The sequence below is a fragment of the Callithrix jacchus genome, chromosome 1 (genome assembly GCF_049354715.1).
Source record: "Callithrix jacchus isolate 240 chromosome 1, calJac240_pri, whole genome shotgun sequence".
Classification (NCBI taxonomy): domain Eukaryota; kingdom Metazoa; phylum Chordata; class Mammalia; order Primates; family Cebidae; genus Callithrix; species Callithrix jacchus.
The window spans coordinates 40,502,307-40,517,716 of NC_133502.1; the positions used below are offsets into that span (position 1 = coordinate 40,502,307).

The 15,410-nt window shown below is 41.0% G+C and overlaps 1 pseudogene; it reads right to left on the reverse strand.

Moving 5' to 3' along the window:
• The window catches only part of LOC100407238 (serine/threonine-protein kinase RIO3 pseudogene), a 66,763-nt pseudogene extending 51,692 nt beyond the window's left edge, over positions 1-15,071 (reverse strand).
• Between the last annotated feature and the right edge of the window lie 339 nt (positions 15,072-15,410).

Consider the following 15,410-nt stretch of genomic DNA (forward strand, 5'->3'; position numbering starts at 1 on the left):
CAGGTCTTCCTGTACTTTCAGGAAGTTGTTCTATATACCCAAGCTTTGAGGAATCACAGGTTTCAACTAGATAGGCACAACAGAGTATAAATATTTTGAGAAAGGCAACTTTCTTGTCAGTCTTCTCTTTTGCTCATGTTCTGTAGTATTTATTTCATAATTTAGGCAAGCTGAGGCAACATCAGTCAACTCAGAAGAGTTTATCTCGTAAAAATTGCATAAGCTTTCAGCAAAACTCCTTCCTGCTAGGTAGCCTAATCTACAATGTTGTCCATTCGGTAAGAAAAATTTGCTCTCACATTTTAAATCAACATGTATGTAACCCACTATGTCCAATAGTTTTTACTGTTTACTTATTTCTGTTCTACTAAACCCTGCAGGTCTTGTTATGTAAGGTTCCTGATATTTAGCTGTTCTCCATCTGATGCTCACCAAGTGACAGTGGCTCCTTAATTAGAATACTCAGTGCTCTACAGATTTACCCTTCCTCTCCTGTACTCTCTTGTATATAATAGTATCGTCTGTGGGCTTTTACCACCATCTGAATTCACATGAGACAATTTCCGTCCCTTGGCGCGTAGGCTTACCTCTTCGGACTTGCTGTCACTCGCCAGTGCTCCCTGCACTCACACCAGCCTGAACAACTTGCAGTTTATGGAGAGCGTACTGCATTTTAATGGCATGTACCTTTGCACATGCTACTGTCTCTCTCCTTGATGCCCTCTGCCTCTCCTTCACCTTCTTCTGCCTGATTTACTTGCATTCATCCATCAAATCTCATTTTGAGTATCAGCTTTTCAGAGTCAGCCAGTCTGTTTAGCACTAAAGCAGTGCACTGTTCAGACCCCATCACAGTATATGTGACCCTGTGACAGAAACAGCTGGTTCCCTTTTTTCTTCCTACCAGAAGACGGTCTTCTTGAGGACAGAAGCTGCTTCCTCTGTACTTATAACCCTAGTGGCTAGCATTACATTTAGTACATAGTGGCTACTCAATAAATATTTGAATGAATAAATGTGTAAGGGAGGAAAGTTAGCTGCCTTTCATGCTTCTAGGTTCTTTGGCTAGTCCACAAATTAAATTGACAGAAGACAGATTTACAGGAAGAAAAAAATCTAAGTGTCTATGCATGAGAGTTCCACAGAAATATGACACCCTAGGAAACAGCCAGATGACAGAGGCTTATATACCATCCCAAGCTACGGAAAGGAATAGAGTTTTGGGCCTCTAGGGGAGTGAAGGCAAATTATGGTAGGGTTGGGTGAGAAAATGTACTGTGAGCAAGTTTGCCTTGTTGTGGAGATAAAAATGTCTCCATAACAAGTTGGCTGGTTGTAATTCCAGCATTTTGGGAGGCCATGGTGGAAGGATTTCTTGAGCCCAACAGTTCAAGACCAGCTTGGGTATAGTAGAGTGAGACCCGCATTTCTGCAAAAGTTCTATTAAAAAAAAGTCTCTTGGGTGATAAAAGTTGAGTTTTGATGATTAGTAAATACTGAATTATATTTGAGAGAAAATAGAATAAAAATATGTAGAGACTTATACATATTGGCATATGTATAGGGAACAGATATGTATATGCACAGGGAAGAGATAATCCAAGAAAACTTAATTTATATTTACTTTGTTATACTTCTTTGGGTATAATTTTCCATTCTAAGTATAGAGAAGTACTAATTAACATGAGTAATTGAAATTTCTTACTGTATTGTAATGTAAACAATGGCCCTATAGCATAGGTATGTTTATTATATCCATTTTTTAAAATTTGATAACCTATAAATCAAGAGTCTTGTCCAAGTTTACAGATTCATAAGTGTTGGAGTCAAAATTCAAACCTGCCCCGGCACAGTGACTCATGCCTGTAATCCAGCACTTTGGGAGGCTGAGGAGGGCAGATCTCTTGAGCCCAGGAGTTCAGAGCAGCCTGTGCAACATGGCCAAACCCCATCTCTACAAAAAATACAAAAATGAGCCAGTGTGGTGCTGCATGTCTGTAGTCCCAGCTACTCGGGAGGCTGACATGGAAGGATCACCTGAGCCCGGAGGTTGAGGCTGCAGTGAGCTGTGATAATGCTGTTGCACTCCAGCCTGAGCAAAAGCGCGAGACTCTGTCTTAAGAAAACCCCAATAAACAAAATTCAAAACCAGGTCTTCTGGATTCGAATATCTGTATGGTATGACAACAGTGACAATAAGTCATACCAGATGAAGACGATAGGTTTGTAAAATCTTGCGTAATAAATGGATGCGCTCTAAAGAGTATAAACTCTGATGTCTCAATGCTCACAGGACAAATTTAGGAGCAAACATTTACTACCTTCATGGCCTGGGGGAAGGAAGTCATTTAGCTTGTCCTAGCATCACTTTTTTCATCATTAAATGACAGAGAGTAGTCACTGTCCTGAGCAGTGTTACGACGATTAGAAATAATGCGTATGAAGTTCCTGGCACACAGTAGACACTTGTAAGCTGTTGTTACTCTTACTGTAGTCAGTGTCTTCAAAAGTTAGCTGTATAGCTTTGCATTGCATGAGGATAGCAACACAGAGGTGGAAGCTCGTTAATGCTGAACATTACATAAAAGTGTGTATATGAGATTCATGTAAATTAAGAATACTGGTTTCATCCTGTTGCATTTTTTTTTTTTTTTGCCCTTCTTTTCGGGCAAAGTATATTTTATATGTTGGAGCTTACTGTTTGTACAAATAGGAGGAATAAAAACAACTTTCACGTATGTAAATACTTGATGACACAACAAAGAGAGCTTCCAAAGCAAATTTATTACTGTGCATTTCCAGGTAATGTAAGCAAAGAGATAATTATTTGTCATCCTTTGAATGTGCTAAAGCAGATAAAAACACATTGTAATTTGCACAGCTATTGGAAAGATCTTCAGTATGGAACCTTGTGAGCTTGATGTTGGCAGCCCCCTACAGTGGAGACAATACTCAGTTATGTTTAAAAAATTGGCAAGTTCAGGGCAGCACATTCCTGCATACTTGAAGCTGCCCCGTTGATTTTCTTTCAACTCCAGCCCAAGTCAGGCCAAGCTCCTTCACTGCAGAGCAACAATGTGGCAACCAGGAATGAATTTTTCCCCACCCTTCATCCCCCAATTCCTCCCTTCAGACAAATCATCCTGCCCAGATTTCAAAGAAATCCCAGAGAGACATTGTTGCTGTTACATCTCCAGGACTCTAGCCAGCACAAATCAAGAAAATGGTTTCCAGGTGCAGACAGCCTCCCCCTCCTCCCCTCTCACTTATAAAATCTAGTGATTGTTCCAAGCTTTAATCTAGAGATGGACGATAGGGGAAACAGGAGGGTAACCTTAGGATTCAAAAGCCCATAGAAAATGATTTTGCCTTTTTCATTTTAGAGGAGTCATGTCCATTCTCCAAAACATATCGTGCAACCCAGCATGATTAATTTTGTCTCTTTTGATAAGCCTCAGATCCCAAATAACTAGGATACATTATCTGAACTACGGAAGGAGCCATACAGAGTGAAGCTTTCAAAAAGGCAGTTCTAATCCAATGCTATTACTATCTCCCAGTCACTAGCTCCATTTTCACACAAAGCTGTAATTGGTGGAAAAATTGCTTACTTTTCACAATAGTCCTGGATTTGCTAAATTCAAGTAATAGCAGATAATTATTGGTAAACCAGGAAAATGGATTCGAAGGAAAATGTATTTGGGGATGTTTTCTAGACATAATGTTCATAGCAGTATAACAATTGAGAGTGACAATGTTTAGAGCAGGTACCAGTGACTCTGTTTCTCTCTTTTAGTCTGAACTGTAGTAATTTCTCCCGTGTCCAAATACTAGGATATTCATTATTTTTGAATATTTCTGTACCTAAGTTCATGAGGTTTTCCATATTCAGATATAGAATGTTGTTTTACATTATGAAAATATAAAAACCTTTAGATTATATTCTATAACTACAATGGAATCTTCTGTGAATTTCTATAAATCAAGTCTAAATATTTTAAAACATGATTACTTCTGTTTGTCATATCACTATTATGAAAGTGTTATTCACTGACTGCTGAGATTTAGGACTTAAGAAGAAGGAAAATGTAATTTGCTGCTTGGTCCAATTTTACAGCTTGGTCTACATGAAGGCCACATTGCATGTGTCAGTTTGAAGTTTTTCTTTTTGTTTGCCCCATCAACTCCTCAAAATCATGCAGATTATAATTTGCTTTATTCTTGAAAAGAACCAATTCATACAGTTTTTTTCTCCTCCTTGGGTTCTGAGTTTTATTATTATGCTGTTTTTCCCTAGGTGATTTTGTTTCTGTGTTATTGTTACATTATTTTGTCTTGCTGAGAAAAAAAAATGTATATATGCTTTTAGAACTACATTAGTAAAACTCGCAGATTCCCATCAATTTGTTGAGTTGAAATCCACTTAACTCTTAAAATGTATTCCTCGTGGAACCCTCTGAATTTCTATCTTACTTTAGACTTAGTGTCAGAAACCTCTAGTGCTTGCCAGTACTCACATTCTCATCTCTTTAGCACATAAGGAAGATGTCTCCAGGCTCCTTGCGGTTAAAAGGGCATCTTTTGCAAATACAACTGACAAAGCAATATGCAAACCTCCATGCTGTGTGTATAGACCTCTGCCATGTGTAATCGTCTTTCTCTTTCTCTACCTACCAACTGAAGAATGTCCCAAGGGGAGAGCCCAAATACAGGATGGAGGAATCCTACTCCCTGAATAACAGAGTGGAACATATATCCCATGTATGCCAACCCACAATGTCATATGATAGGAGCAAGAAAGAAACATATATCATGCCAGGCCACCAGGATTTACAGACCATTTGTTAGAGCATTTAGCCTGTCCTGACTTATGTAGAAATTGATATCTTGAAGTAGGCTGTTTCAGAAATGCAAAACCTGAAAATGGCAAAGCTGTTGGGTAGAAGACTGAAAGAAATTACATCAAAGGCTGGAACCCTATGAAGACCTACTATGCAGTGGTAACTCCTATGGTAAACTGTTATTTATGACCACTTTGAGGAGACCCTATGCTAGCTGAGCCCAAACTTCCCAGGAAGTGGCTGGCCATTGTTGGCTAAGGTATTATAAAAATGAGATGAGGTTAGGTAAGAATTGGCTGGTTTACAAGCAGAAATGAAATGAAATATAATCCAGAAATTAGATGTCACATAGAAATGGAAAGGTCAATTATTTTCTAGAATAAAAATGCTAAGAAATATAAGTAAAAGAGTGTTCGATCCACTGTAGCTTGTAAGGACGCAGGTGTTACTTCCTATTCAAGCTTGATGGTGTCAGAGTAGTCAAGAAATCAAGCCTGAATATTATGTCTCGGAATAATCTTTGGATGTGGTTACTGGTGTCCAAATATGATTGATAACAAATAGATCAATGGTTTACATATATTTGCAAGAAATTTTATTGCCAAGTAAACCACTAACCCCACGGTAAAGGCTATTAATTCCCTAAAACAGCGGTTCTAAACCAGGGATGATTTTGCCTTCCAGGAGACATTTGAAAATTATGACTAGGGAAATGCTACTAGCTTTTGGGGGGAAGAGGCCAGGGATGCTACTAAATATTTTACAATGTATAGGATAGCCCCACATAGCAGAGAATTATGCAATCCAAAAATATGCAGCGCAGGATGAGAAACTCTCATCTAAAAGAATACTAAGGTCCCTAAACTTTCATGAGGAGGAAGTGAATTTTCAAAGCTGAGAGTCCTATGAAGAGCACAGACCCATTCCCACTGCAGAGGGGGCCATGAAGGAAAATTGACAAAGCAAAGCCTTCCCATGGACAGAACTAGAACTACATGATTCCCGATTTGTCAGTGCCCTGCTAGTGTACATGGCACTCATTTATAGCAAAAATCTGGCAAGCCAGAAACTCATGTCTGCCATATTTGAGACTGTCTCGTTGGTTTTCTTTCAAGTTGCAATTGATTGGTTTGATTGATAAGAATTAGTAGGTCAGACTAATTTTCAACATGCTAACATCTTGCTTCACTGTTCTCTGACATTCAGTATTGCTGATTAAATTCCAAAGCCCATTTGATTCTTGTTCCTTTGTGGGTAGCCTCATTTTCTTTCTGGAAATTTTTAGGGTCTTTCCTTTGTCCTTAGTATTCTAATATTTTACAAAGTTCTTTGTAGGTTGGGTTCTTTGTTTATGTTCCTTTCTGGCATTGAAAGGGTTCTGTCTGTAAAGTTCTGTGACTTTCTTCTGCTCTGAGAAATCATCTTCTATGATTCCTTTAATTACACCTTTATTCTCTTTTCTCGAGAATTCTTATTTGATAGAGATTGGAACTTGTTGACTGATTCTCCATTATCTCTTAACTTTATTCTCGTATGTTCTCTTTTGTATTTTTGCTCTGCATTTTGAAGAAACCTACAGGGTACCACAGATTTCAAATTCGTTCTGCTGCTACCTTATGCTTAGTATCAGGCCTGAATTGCCAGAGGTTTCTCTCAGTGTTCCTGCTCCAGTGGCAGGTTTCCGCAGATTTACTAACCTGTGCTACAGAAAGGATCTCTCTCTGCATTCCTGCTTCCTACAAGCTGCCAGCGCTTGGTAGGAGGCGTTTTCAATTTCCTGCTCAAGCCTCTGCCTTAGGCAGGTTCTAGGAGTCAGCTGATCCTCAGGGCTGTGTTCCTTTAGCATTCCTGCCCCTCCCCAGTAGCTACCATCTTCCCTCTTACAACAGAGCGTAGTCAGCAGGAGTGGGTTTCCTGATCCTCCCCACTGTCAGAGGGCTTCTGCCTCAAAGAACTTCTTGACATTGTGATTGTTTCTTTCTCACCTGCTTCTATGGCGGCCAACTCTTTGTGTCTCTGTTCTGGGCAAAAGGAAGAGTTGTGTGTCCATCTCTCCTTAGAAAGGCTTGACACTGGGAATTTCAGTTCAAAAATTGCCTTGTGATCTCAGCTCTCTGATAGATAATGAAAAAAAAAAAACAGATTTTGCTCCTGTTTTTAGGGTGAGACCGATACTTTCTAGTAGCTTTCAATATTCTAAGCAGGAACAGAGGTCCAATGTTTCTTTCTTAATTTCTGAAAACACTTATTTTCCTGAAACCTTTTTCTGCTGCACCCATTTTGTTTTAAGATCTAACATATTCTTAGATCTCACTAAATTTATCACAAGTGTTTATTAAAATCTCTTATCTTTTAGTTATTTCTAGAGTAAATTGTTCTTTTAGTCCTTTGTTCGTTTTGAGACTATTAATTTTTCTCTAATGTCTGGTGATGTTTGGTTTTCTATCTGTAAAAACAAATTAAAGATTCCACTGATCAATTATGTAGCTCATATGAGCTTCCTGCCCTCATATGCCACATTTCTGAATGAAAATGATGAGTGGATAGGACAGGGCAAATATAGCCCTCACTTGAGGTTGATGGCTGAACCCTAATTCTATCCACACTTCAGAAAGTTTTTAATTGTCTTGAGTCTTTCTAATGATTTGTTTCTGGAGGGGAGGGAGCTCATGTAATCCTTGTAGTTAGTCCTAAAAATAGTGACTTAATTAATTACCCTGATTTCTGTCTTAACCCTCTTGCTTTTCATACCTGCCAGCTCTTGACATGGAGCCTCTCCATCCTGGGCAGAACACCTTTCAGTTTCTTCCTTTTCTCTCTCTCTCTCTCTCTCTCTCTCTTTCTTTTGAGATGGAGTACCGTGTTGTGATCTCAGCTCATGGAGCCTCTCCATCCTGGGCAGAACATCTTTCAGTTTCTTTCTTTCTTTCTCTTTCTTTCTTTCTTTCTTTCTTTCTTTCTTTCTTTCTTTCTTTCTTTCTTTCTTTTTTTTCTTTTTTCCTTCCTTCCTTCTCTCTCTCTCTCTCTCTCTCTCTCTCTCTCTCTCTCTCTCTCTCTCTCTCTCTCTCCCCCCCCCTCCCTCCCTCCCTCCCTCCCTCTCCCTTTTGAGATGGAGTCTTGCTCTGTTGCACAGGCTGGAGTGCAGTGCTGTGATCTCAGCTCATTGCAGCCTCTGCCTCCCGGGTTCAAGCGATTCTCCTGCCTCAGCCTCCCAAGCAGCTGGGATTACAGGTGTGTGCCACCACCCCCTGCTAATTTTTTGTATTTTTAGTAGAGATGGGGTTTTACCATGTTAGCCAGGATAGTCTCCATCTCCTAAGCTCGTGATCCTCCTGCCTCAGGCTCCCAAAGTGCTGGGATTACAGGCATGAGCCACTGTGCCTGGCCCCACCTTTCAGTTTCTTTAGCCTTCACCTTTGTGCCAGACTGAGGGGTTATGAGCTCTACACTATTAATCTGTACCTTCCACGACCGATCCACTTTCTGTAATTGAAAAATACACTAACATATCAGGCTGCAAGTATGTTCTGCTTTGTATTCTTGTCATGTCAATGGGCTTTGGGTATGATGAGGTGTTAAATGTGGGGATTCATTTCAGTCACTTGAACTGTTAGTTCCTTCATTCATCCTGCTGTTTTCTATTGTCTTAGTACATTTATGCTGCTATAATGGAATACCTGAGGCTAGACAATTTACAGAAGAAACCCCAGAAATTAATTTTCTCACAGTTGTGGAGGTTGGAAAGTTCAAGATCAAGGTGCCAACATCTGATGAGGAACTTCCTGCTACATCCTCCGGAGGGGAGGAACACTGTGTCTTCTGCCTTCTGCAATGTAGAAGGGCAAAGAGAGCAAGAGGGGGGCAAACTTTTGTTTTTATAATGACATTAAAGCACCCATGAAAGTGGAGTCCTCATGGCCCTGTCATCCCCCAAAGATCTCCCCTCTTTTTTTCTTTTTTTGAGACAGTCTTGGTCTGTCACTGAGGCTGGAGCACGAAGGCACAATCCCAGCTCACTACAACCACCACCTCCCAGGTTTAAGCAATTCTTCTGCCTCAGCCTACCAAGTAGCTGGGATTACAGGCGCCTGCCACCATGCCCAGCTAATTTTATTTTTTCATATATTTAGTAGAGACAGGGTTACACCATATTGGCCAGGTTGGTCTCGAACTCCTGACCACACGTGATTCACCAGTCTTGGCCTCCCAAAGTGCTGGGACTACAGGCATAAGCCACTGCACCTGGCCGAACTCACTGCTTAACAGTGCCACACAGCAACCAAATTTCTACCTGACTTTTGGAGATGACAGACATTCAAGCCATAGCCCATGGTTCTCCTTCATGCTCTTTCATGTTTTTCTTTTCTCCTCTTCATTGAGCCAAGCAAAAACTTCCCCACTTGCCTTATGCAAAATATTTTCTGCCTCTTTTCTTTTTTTTTTTTTTTGAGATGGAGTTTTGCTCTTGTTACCCAGGCTAGAGTGCAATGGTGCAGTCTCGGCTCACCGCAGCCTCTGCCTCCTGGGTTCCGCCTCCTGCCTCAGCCTCCTGAGTAGCTGGGATTACAGACACGTGCCACCATGCCCAGCTAATTTTTTTGTATTTTCAGTAGAGACAGGGTTTCACCATGTTGACCAGGATGGTCTCGATCTCTCGTGATCCACCTGCCTCGGCCTCCCAAAGTGCTGGGATTACAGGCTTGAGCCACTGCGCCTGGCCCCTCTTTTCTTAATACTTGGCATCAGCTAATATCAGCCACTTAAGACCCACACATTTCACCAACTGTATAGCTGAATATTTTCCCCAAAACATATATTTTATTCATTTTCAACAAGCAAACATAAGGTATTAGCTACTACGATAATCTCTCACCTTATCATATTAATATACAGTGTATGAAAGAGTTATTTTCACCCTGTTCCCCCTCAAAGAATTTCAAGGGCCACAGTACTTTGATGATAATGCCATGTACTTGGCCTAATCTAAGTTTCCTTGCCCATCTCCCAGTGCCTGCCATTGCTAATGCTATGCTAGAAACAGGTTTGCATTGTAAACTAGTGCTCAGCACCTGCCATTTCTCTTGTCTGAACTACTGTACTCATCCTCTCTTTCCCTTTGGAAAATTTTATCCAGCTTTAAGGCTCATTTGAAACCACACTTTTTCCATCAGATTTTCCAGACATCCCAACCCATTGTAGTACCTCACTTGTCTTCCCGCTGCTTCCTTTAATACTGATTGGTCAATTCATCTGGTGCTACTTTGCATCGCTGATTTGTTACATTTTCATGTGACTGTAGTACATCAGAAATAACGTTAGATTTGACTATAGAAAACATATTTTATTCAGCCTTATTGCTTTCTATGCGTTACTTTTGCATCACTTGGCCTTTCTCTTCTCAGTTTTCTCACTTATAAAATGAGAAATATTTATTTAACTACTCCATATGTTGGGGACACTCAAATCTACTTCAGAGAGTTATTGAGATGATTAAATGAGATACTTTGTGTTCAGTGTCTAACATGCTACCTAACTCATCATAGTTGCCTGACTGAACTGGTGAGTATTGGTTTCCTGGCCCCTTTATTAGTTTTCTATGCTGTGTAACTGATCGTCATAAACTGGCTGCTGGAAATAGCACACATTTGTTACTGCATTGTTTCTGTAAGTCAAACAGGCACAGTGTAGTCGGTTCTCACTCAGGGTCTCCCCAGGCTGAAATGAAGGTGCCAGCCAGACCATGCCCTCCTTTGGAGCTCAGGGTCCGCTTCTAGGCACTTATGTGTTTTTGGCAGAAGTCGTCTCATTGTGGTGGTAGATCTGAGTGCCCTGCTCTCTTACTGGTTGTTAGCAGAGGAACACCCTCAGCTCCTAGAGGCAACCATCAGGTCTTAGCCACGTGGTTCACTCACAGCATGGCAGATAGAGTCTTCAAAGAGGAGGAGAATCTCTCTCCTATCTGATATGGCAGAGTCTTACATAATCCAGCAAAATCCAAAGAATGATTTGTAGCTGAGGACATGAAAATGGAGGGAATAATGCAAGAATATTTTTCTCCTTAATGGTGCTACTTTTGAATGAACAACGGAATGAGTTAATGAAAGAGAAAGTTCTAAAAATGAACATGCATGCTTGTTAAACACTGCTTTTTCCTTTGTATTGTATAAAATTTGTGTTTGAGGATGTCATGTCAACCCATTTTCTAATGTGGGTGACAGAATATACTGTCATGAACCAATGAAAGTGATGAGAATGATATTGCACATAAGTAATGATTTCTGATGCTCTTATTCATACTAATGAAATCAAAGGCCCCTTGAATCATTCAACTTAAGCAGATTCAAGTTGTTGTTGTTGTTGTTGTTGTTGTTTTGAGACAGAGCCTTGCTCTGTCGCCAGGTATCAGGCTGGAGTGCAGTGGTGAGATCTCGGCTCACTGCAACCTCTACCTCCCGGGTTCAAGCAATTCTCCTGCCTAAGCCTCCCGAGTAGCTGGGACTACAGGCACAAGCCACCACACCCAGGTAATTTTTGTATTTTCAATGGAGATGGAGTTTCATCATGTTGGCTGGGATGGTCTCGATCTCTTGACCTCGTGATCTGCCCGCCTCAGCCTCCCAAAGTGCTGGGATTACAGGCATGAGCCACCGTGCCTGGCCTCAAGTTGTTGTTTTTAAGAGACAGGGTCCCGCTCTGTCACACAAGCTGGAGTATGGTGGCACAGCATGATGGTGGCTCACTGCAGCCTTGAACTCCTGGGCTGAAGTGATCCTCCCAACTCAGCCTCCCAAGCAGCTGGGACTGCAAGTATTGTTCCTCCATGCCTGGATAATTTTAAATTTTTTTTTTTTTGACATGGAATCTAACTCTGTTGCCCAGGCTGATCTTGAACTCCTGCACTCAAGTGATCCTCCTGCCTTGACCTCCAAAGCACTGGAATTACAAGTGTGAGCCACCATGTCTGCCCTCAAATTCAAAATTTTGTGACTTTATTTTTATAAATGAGCACAAGATTACCTGTTTTTATTTTGGTGCTATATCAATCTCATTCTTTGGAGAATTTCACAAATTTATTAAGGTAATAAAACATACATTCTTTTCTTCTCACCAACAACCGTGCTTTGATATTAAGTTTAATATTTCTCTTTAAATCAAACTAACAAATATTTGTTAGGAAATTATTATGCTCACAATGCTGTATTAGGTGCTTTGGGGTATATATAAATAAGGTGGTTTATGCAAACAAGTAATTTACATTTTAGTGTGAGAGACAGGCATAAATTAATTCTACATCAATATACAAATCGCTCATTACAGGAAAAAAGGTACAGATAAAAGGCTGTGACAGTCAACGTGGATTGAGGGAGTATAGTTCTGCATAGGGAAATCTCGGTCAGCTTCTTAGATGAAGTGGGATTCAAACTGGGCCTTTCAAAAGGATTAGTACTACAACAGGTAGACATGGATGAAAATGGCAATCTGGGATGGGATCATAGTTTAGATAAAGGCAGAAATGAAAAATTTAAAGTGCTCAGGAAGCTATGAAGGTATAATTCATAATGTGTGCTATCAGGAAGGACAGGGTTGATTAAATGCAAGTAAAGGACTGGATACATAGAAAAAGAAAAAATCATGGCCACCTTGGCTACCAGGTTGGAAATGTTCCTGGTTATTCCATATGTGATCAAGCTTCATGGAAGTTCTGCAAATGGGAAGTGACTGGAATATTCTTAGAAATAGGTCTCTGATGGAAGAGAGAGAAAGAAAACTGGCAGTAGGGAGATATGTTTGGAGAATGGTATAAAACTAATTTAATTACTATTTCTTGATTGTCTATAATCTTTTCAAGGATGCAATAGCACTAGGAATTTGAAAGAAATCTTACACAGTGCCTACCCTCAAGGCAAACTGTGTGAGCTTCTGCTGATGTTCTACTGTTTCATGCCTCTGTGCAAGGGTATGGCCATAGTGTCAAGAGGATAATAAAACATGACGGGAGGAAACGCTAAAATGATGTTAAGAATTTGTAAAGGGTCTTGAATCAAACACTAGGCTTTGAAGAGCTGATAGGAAGATTTAAACCATGATTTTAGAAAGATAATTAGAATGCAGGGCAGGAATATAAACAGGAAAAGAGAAAATCTGGCAGTTGAGAGTTTACGTTGGAGGCCATGGCATATTTATATGGAAATTGATCAGGGTCTAGATGAGGGGAGGAATAGCATAGAATAAATGAGTTTTGAGCATGGGGGAAATGAAAATGGGTTAAGAGGCAGGTGCAAGATTTAGCTTTGGAAATGATGAGACCTCCCCAGCTTTGAAGGTCTTTGTAGATGACAAAATATGGGAGACTTGGAAGCTGTAAGAGCTCATACTTGCTCTTTGTTGAGAAGACAAAATCAACCTTGTGGTAACATGAGGATTCTTAGAAGAGTGGTAAAGATTGAGTAGCTCCTTTTGTAGGTATTATGAGAAAAACCTGGTACTGTAACATCCCACACCCCACCCAAACTGGGAAGAAGCCAAGAGAGGAAAGAATGACTTGGACAAGTCTAGCTTGGTAAGTAGATGAGTTTATTAGGGCGTATAGGCAGAGTGGCAGCAGGACAACTCCAGAGATCTGCTCTGTCTCCCATCTCTAAGCCACTTTTAAGTTAATTTTCTGGCTCTTTGCCTACTGTGTGTATGAGAGCAACAAGACTGTTTTCCTTAATATGCTCCCATCTTTGCCTCAGGATGTTTGGATTCTCAGGGACACCTGCTCCTCAGCGGGGCACTATGGCCTTGGCCCACTGCCAAGCCTTCAGGGTTCAAGCAGCGAACATGTACACTTAAGTAACCTGGTGGGGAACCCACCACACTACAATCCATCAATCTATCCTGTCTCCCAGCTCTTACATTCTTTCTACCAATCTAGCATAAGAGTCTGAGAGGGATAAGAGAAAAAGAACTGTATAGGCCTATAACATATAGTCATGGCTTGTGCATTAGACCACAGATACAGTATACACAGTAGTAAGAAGAGCAGAAGCAAACTGCAGTTATGATGCCTATTAGCAAAACTAAGTCCAGTGAGTCGATGAGGTGTATAACCCAATTTGAGAATGAGTCAAAAGAAACTTAATTAGGTTACATTATGGTTCTGAATTGACAAATGATTTATCAATGACATTACTTTCTTTTTGTTCTTTTTGTTTCTTCTTTTTCTTTTTAGAGGTAGGGCCTCTTGCTCTGTGGCCCAGGCTGAAGTACAGTGGCATGAGCATAGCTCACTGCAGCCTTGAACTCCAGGGCTGAAGTGATCCTCCCAACTCAGCCTCCTGAGCAGCTGGGACTAGGGATTCACATCACTCCACCCAGCTAATGTTTTACTTTATTTTATATTTATAGAGATGGGATCTCATTATGTTATCCAGGCTGGTCTTGAACTCCTGTGTTCGAGCAATCCTCTAATAGGTACAACAGGTAGAGGCAATAGGGCACATGTTGTTGTGTCTTCACAGCATTGGTGATCGGGCCTCTGGGTGGAGCCTGGGTTGCCTTATTGGTGCTACTAAACTGTCACTCTGGTTTTGTCAGGAGAAAAGCAGAATATTCCAAAGCATATTATTACCATTTGATAGGGGTAGGTATCCATATACCCAGCAGTCAGACTGGTTGCTGACTGCAGCTATAGTTACAGCCCTATCTAGGAAGACATTACCAGCTGCCATGGATAGCAGAAATAACAACCTATGGGCATAAACACAGGGATATAGCAGGGACCTCATGAGTGTATCTATCTTTTTAACATTATTACCCCTGTGTTTTCTCCCATTGATCCTATTAGGGAGGTCCCATTAGGGAGGCTGCTATGGGCTTCAGATCTTACTTACAGTACCACATGGCTTTCCTCCCTCGAAGAGGGCATAGTAGCCAATTGGTAATTTTCTGGTCTTGTCTATGTACCGACACTATGGTGGCTCCAACAGGTATAATGCTTTTGGACCTCCGTCAAGGAGCACAGCTGGGACCATACCCTGTCTTCATGGTACACTCCAGTGCCATAAAACCAATCCAGCGTGGAGGCCCTTTCCGGCTCAACCTCAGGTCCACATAGCCTTTGTTGCTTGGGAGACCCACTGGTGCTTTCAGGAGCATGGTGTGGCCATCCGCTTCAAGAGGATGGCTCAGTGTCTCAGACATAACCTTGAGAGTTTGTGGTACCTGTTCATAGGTCTTGCCAATCATTATGGGAAGTGATGCCATTTGTGGTCATGGGGGAGCTTATTTAAAGTTTGTAGGCTTCAGGGAGATTCTCAGTCCAAGATCTTAAAGAGCCATCCTGGGAGAGTACACATAATTGGGTTTTTAATAGGCCATTTTTTTTTTGAATGAGGCCTGCCCCTTTTGGGTTATATGGTAACTGGAACCTCCAGTCTATGTTTTTTCTCCTGATGCCCACAGACTGTGAAATGGGGGCCCTGACCACTGTCTGTTCATCTTGGCATGCCATACATGACTCTGAGAGCAGTGAGACACGTGATGGCCCCTGTTTATTGTAATGCCCTATATATGGCCAATAGCTGT